At 40.8% G+C, this 6156-nt stretch overlaps 1 pseudogene; it reads left to right on the top strand.

Moving 5' to 3' along the window:
- Positions 1-470: 470 nt before the first annotated feature.
- LOC126948965 (MKI67 FHA domain-interacting nucleolar phosphoprotein-like) lies at positions 471-4828 on the top strand (annotated as a pseudogene).
- Positions 4829-6156: the final 1328 nt, after the last annotated feature.

Raw genomic sequence — 6156 nt, 5'->3', positions numbered from 1 at the left:
AGATGGTGAGCGTAATACTTCAGCACTAGCACCAAAGCCTCAAACATAAAAGATACCAAGAACTCCACTAGCAAACAAAATGAGCTCTCGGCCGGGAGCAGTAGTTCACGCCTGTAATCCCAGCACGTTGGCAAACCAAGGTGGGAGGATCACTTTATGTCAGGAGTTCAAGACCAGCCTGGGCAGCACAGTGAATTCACATCTCTACAAAAATTTTTAAGAATTAGCTGGGCATCGTGGCACACACCTGTAGTCCTAGCTACTTGGGAGGATGAGGTAGGAAAATTGCTTCAGCTCAATAGTACAAGGCTGTGGTAGCTATGATCATGCCATTGCACTCCAGTCTGGGTGACAGAGCAAGATCTACATAATTACAGTCTGTCCTGCTCCTGTTTATGTTAAAATGCTTTCAATCAGCAGGATAAAATTTAAGTGAAATGTGACTTTGGAGGTTGGCCAGAAAATAGGCAATGGAGAAACAGGCACTTCCCATAAGGAAAAAAATGACCAATAAGCATATAAAAAAGATTCAAGGCTGGGTCCCATGGCTCACGCTTGTAATCCCAGCACTTTAGGAGGCCAAGGCGGGTGGAACACCTGAGGTCAGGAGTTCGAGACCGGCCTGATCAACATGGTGAAACCCCATCTCTACTAAAAAATACAAAAATTAGCCAGGTATGGTGGTGGGTACCTATAATCCCAGCTGCTTGGGAAGCTGAGGCAGAAGAATGGCTTGAACCCAGGAGACAGAGGTTGCAGTGAGCCGAGATTGCACTGTTGCATTCCAGCCTGGGTGATAGAGCAAGACTCCATCTAAAAAAAAAAAAAAAAAAAAAAAAAGTTCCAAAGCACTAGACACCAAAGAAATGTAATGAAAACAATGAGATCTTCTCCTTAAATACCAGTAAAGTGGACAAATGAAAGGGGGACACTGGAGCTCTGCCACTTTGGGAGTATAAACTCTGAACCAATTTTTCTGCAGGATAATTTGAAAATTTCTATGAAAAATCTTAAAAGTGTTTTATGTGATTTTCCTCCAGAAATTCTACTTCTATGAATTCAGCCCAAAAATGCTTGCTTGCATCCATTAAAATATATATATATATAAGAAAATTTACTTCTGGGGTGGCAATGATTAACTTAATATACATCAAGCTTTTAAAAAGGATGATGCCAAGGATATATTTACTGCCATAGAAATATGCCCAAAACATAGTGACAAAAGACTATATATTATGATTCTACTTTTTAAAATGTTCAAATGCATAAAGGAGTATAAAAAACAACAAACCAGAATGTTTTGAGTGGCAACATTAAAGACTTTTCTTCATATTTTGTCTTCCAAATTATTACAAAAAGAATGTGATTTTCTTTATAATCAGGGAGAAGTATTATTTTCATTTATTTACATTTAAATTTCTTTCCTTATTTTTTCTCATGTATGTATCACATGTACTCTAGAGTGCTTGAATCCCTACCTCTTGAGGTAAAACAGACCATTTTGGTCTCCATCCACTTGCCTTTTCTGGACATTTCAAATCAATGGAATTATACAATATGTGTTCTCCTGTCTGGTTTTTCTTTACTTTGCTAATGTTTTTGAGGTTGGTCCATGACATATGACAGGTTTTGGTAGTTTGTTCCTTTCATTACTGAGTAGAAGTCCACCAATGGATATAGCACATTTGGTCAGCAGAGAACCTTTTAAACTTCGATTTCAACTTCCTGTGGTCTAAATGAAACCCCCAGAACACAGGACTTCTAGGGAAAGCTGCTGTGCATGTCAAAATAACTACTTAGCAGAACCAGCTTTGTCATCAGGAGCCTGAACTGCAGACATTTTTATAATTTTGCAACTTCTTTTTTCACAAGCAAATTTTGTTCTACTACTACACATCAGGACTTTTGAAGCATCTGATACATCCACTGAATAAGTATGAGCATGTGTCTGAGTGGACAAGTGAAACCATCTATGCTACACTGCGTATTTTTTCCTCCCCTAGACTGGACCCGGAAATCTCTCAGCTTTCCAGAGTACGCTTTCCCCACTGACAAAGCCGAACAGTATTAAAGACCCTGCTGCCTTCCTTAGGCAGATTTGGAGGGGAGGCCCAGCAGCAAGGGTGGAGAGGAAAAAGAGAGGGGAGCTTGTGGAACAAGAAGCCCCCGGGGTCCGTGCATGGCTCCCCACCATTGAGGATGTTGTGGATGGGGAAGTGCTGAGGGTGTCCTGAGGCGGCCTAGCACCTCCACTGGGCCCAGAAGGTCTTGACTTTGGAAGCTTACCCACGTTCCAGAAGTGTTTGAAAGCTGTTTTTGCTTTTGTTCTTTTCCTAAATAATCATTAGTTGGTAGTTACTTATTAGTCTTCCTTTGGGAGAGGGATGGAGCTTTAAAACTGAAGAACATAATTTTCATTAAAATATCAAAAATGGAAAAAAGTTATTTTGTAAACAATTTGCTCTACAAACCAAATGGTAGCTGTTGAGAATCTCAATAAAAGGTTAAATGCATTTGCTGCTGTTAGAAGAAATAAAGAAAAAAAATTAGAATAAAGAAAAAGTGCATTTGCTGGCAGTGGTACCATTAGCCTCAGGTTGGGTCACTGTGTCATCATACTGTGGTGGGGGGTATGTGTGGTGTGTATGTGTGAAACTTTTCATCTCAGGATGGATCATAATCTTAGCTGCAGTTTTCCTTCCAAACAGGGTTAAAAAGTAGGAAAACATGGGCTTGGAAGTGACAGACCTGAGTGAACCAGCCCAGCTTAAAGAAAAATCCAATAAAACTAACTTTTAATAATCCTGAGGTTGGTTTTTGAAACAATAGATACAATGATTTACTTTAAGCATCTGGTTATGATTTTGAATTAGTAATACATACTGTCTCAACCCCCTTTTTTTCTTATGGAAACAGAGGTTTCACCCAGAAAACCACAAAACACTGATTTTTTTTTTTTTTAAAACAGGGTGTCACTCTGTCATGCAAGCTGCAGTGGAGTGGTGGATCTCAGCTCACTGCAGCCTCAACCTCCCACCTTAGCCTCCCAAGTAGCTGGGACCACAGGCGCCACTGTGCCTGGCTAATTTATTTTATTTTGTGTACAGATGGAGTTTTGCCATGTTGCCCAGGGTGGTCTCAAACTTCTAGGCTCAAGTGGTTCACCCACTTCAGCCTCCCAAAGTGCTCTGTCTACAGGCATCAGCCACTGTGCTCAACCTGCAGTGACTTTTTAAAACATAAGTTCAAGCATCTGGTCTTAACTCCTTTCATTGGAGGTATCTCTTCTCTGATTTTTCTCATCTTTGGTGTTCCCCCAGAGTTCACTGCTGACTGGATGTACAACATATATTTCAAAGTCAAGGCTGGACTGGGTGCAGTGACTCATGCCTATAATCGCAGGACTTTGGGAGTCCAAGGCAGGCAGATCGCTTGGGTCCAGGAGTCCTACACCAGCCTGACCAACAGGGAGAAACCCTGTCTCTATAAAAAATATAAAAATTAGCCAGGTGTAGTGGTGCATGCCTGTAATCTCAACTACTCAGGAGGCTAAGGCAGGAGAATCGCTTGAATCCAGGAGGTAGAGGTTGCGGTGAGTCGAGATCATGCCATCGCACTCCAGCCTGGGCAACAGGAGTGAAACTCCATCTCAGAAACGAAACCAAACACAAAAACTAGAACAACTTTCTTCTGGAGTAGTCTATGTGTGCCACCTACCTAACCAACTGAATGAAACCCAGATCCTTTCCTATTTCTCCCAGTTACAAGGCACTGTTACAAGGTTCAGACTATCTAGAAATAAAAGGCCGGGAAATAGCAAATGCTATGCATTTGTGGAGTTTAAGTCTGAGGATTTTGCCAAGATAGGTGCTGAAAAAATGAACAACTACCTGTTTGGTGAAAGATTCTTGGAGAGTCATTTTATGCCACCTGAAAAAGTGTAGAAAGAACTCTTTCAAGACTGGAATATTCCATTTAAGCAGCCATCATATCCATCAGTGAAATGTATAATTAGAATCAGCACTTACACAAAAGCTATGGAAGGAGGAGCGATTTAAAAAGAAAGAAGGATTACTCAGGAAGAAATTAGCTTAAAAAGGAATTGATTATGATTTTCCTTCTTTGATTTTACAGAAAATGGAAAGTATTTCAAAAATGAATTGTCAGATGTCTACAATAGCCCAGGTTTTATGTAAGAAGAAGAAAAAGGTTTTAGGCACTTCTGACACTCCTGAGAAGACAGTGGATATCTACGGCCCCACATTGGTTTGTACATCAATATTTTTAAGAAACGAAAATCTGAAGTGGCTGAAATGAATGAGGATGATGAAGATAATGAAATAGTTTTCAAACAGCCCATATCCTGTGTAATAGAAGAAATACAAGAGACTCAAACACCTACACATTCACAGAAGACAAAGAAAAAGCAGTCAGTGATATTCAATGTATATAGATTTCTTCTGAAAAATATTTTCATGAGAAAAATACAAAAAATTAACTGGGCAAGTTGGCTCACACCTGTAGTCCCAGCTACTCGGGAGACAGAAGTGGATCACCTGAGCCCAGGAAGTTGAGGCTACAGTGAGCCGTGATCACACCACTGCACTCCAGCCAAGTCAAGTCATTACATTTATCTTGACCTATTCTAGGCTGGCTTAAGTGGGATTTGTATTAAGAATACAACAGGCAACCTCACAGACATCTAAGTACAAAACTCTAAATATGACCACACCATGGAAGGCCTGCCTGGGCTGGGAGGTGGTTTTCCTCTCCTGCATGCCTTCACTCTGGACTTCTGCTCCATGCTTGTGCTCTGCTCTGCAGATGAACATTCGGCACGTGCTCCAGGCTCCTCCAGCCTCTGAGGCTTTGGCTTGCCCTGACAGTACCCCTGGTCCCAGTGTTACTGGACCTTTCCATACAGATGCTCCTCTGCAAAAAATCTATTGAAAACTCTCTGTGTCATTTCCAATGAGCAGGAGAGAGAATCTGATCTGCCTAGCAGTGAGGGTGGGAGTTCCCTAGTTGTCCCTGGATTTGTAGTGCTGCCCTTTCCAGAGACTCGAGGAGGGGCCAGATATTCAAAAAGAGGGTGCGGGTGGGGAATCAGTAATACAGTCTACTTCAACAAGAAAGTAGAAAGTAGAGGTGGTGGCTCATGTCTATAATCCCAGCACTTTAGGAGGCTGAAGCAGGCAGATCACTTGAGCTCAGGAGTTTGAGACCAGACTGGGCAACAGGGCAAAACCCCATCTCTACTAAAAATACAAAAAGTTAGCTGGGCATGGTGGCACATACCTGTAGTCCCAGGTACTTAGGAGGCCGGGATGGGAGCATTGCTTGAGCCCAGGAAGTAGAGGCCGCAGTGAGCTGAGATCATGATGCCACTGTACTCCAGCCTGGTCGACAGAGTGAAACCCTGTCTCAAAAGTAATCAAACAAACAAAAAGGATAAAGTGGAAGCATTTGTATGCAAGACTGAAGTCATGCTTTCCATCTATTTTTTTTCACCTTTCCTTTTTTCTAAAACACTGTATCTTAAGCTTTTCCCGATGTTATCAAGTACTCATGAGCATTATTTGAATGGTTGTATCAGAATCCATTATCTGGACTCATTGTCATTTATCCATCTGCAGTTGCTGGACATACTGCCCTTTCTGCCACACTCAGTCACCCTTCTGACTTTACACTGTGTCCAGTTATCTACTAATACACATACTGGTCATTTAGGACTTAAAGTTAAGAATAGTTATTATGGTTTCTAACACTTCAAAAAGAATGTATCTTCCTAAAAATGGTTTGGTGGTTATACTTTTAAAGCAAAATAGACAAATTGATGTTGAAATTAATGTTTTGCTTTCTTCTTGTATCTATTTTCACTTCTCTGTCATTTTGATGGAGAAAGTTTCATGTGGAAGGATTTTTATTTTAAAACAGAAATAGCATATGACATGAGAATGGGAACACTGAAAGGTTCAACTTTCTAGTTTACTAAGTTTGTCACAAAAGCTACTGACAGTTAATCATGATTGACCTGTATTGAAAGTGAATTAACATCATGTACAACTTAAGCACTATACTTTCTATCGGATATAGAAAAATAGGTGACGTGTTTGTAAAAGTATCGGGCTAGGAGTCAGGAAGCATGACTGTTAG

This window comes from Macaca thibetana, chromosome 2 (assembly GCF_024542745.1).
Source record: "Macaca thibetana thibetana isolate TM-01 chromosome 2, ASM2454274v1, whole genome shotgun sequence".
Taxonomy (NCBI): domain Eukaryota; kingdom Metazoa; phylum Chordata; class Mammalia; order Primates; family Cercopithecidae; genus Macaca; species Macaca thibetana.
The sequence above is the reverse complement of the archived record's forward strand: the minus strand, read 5'-3'. Positions and strand labels throughout refer to the sequence as shown.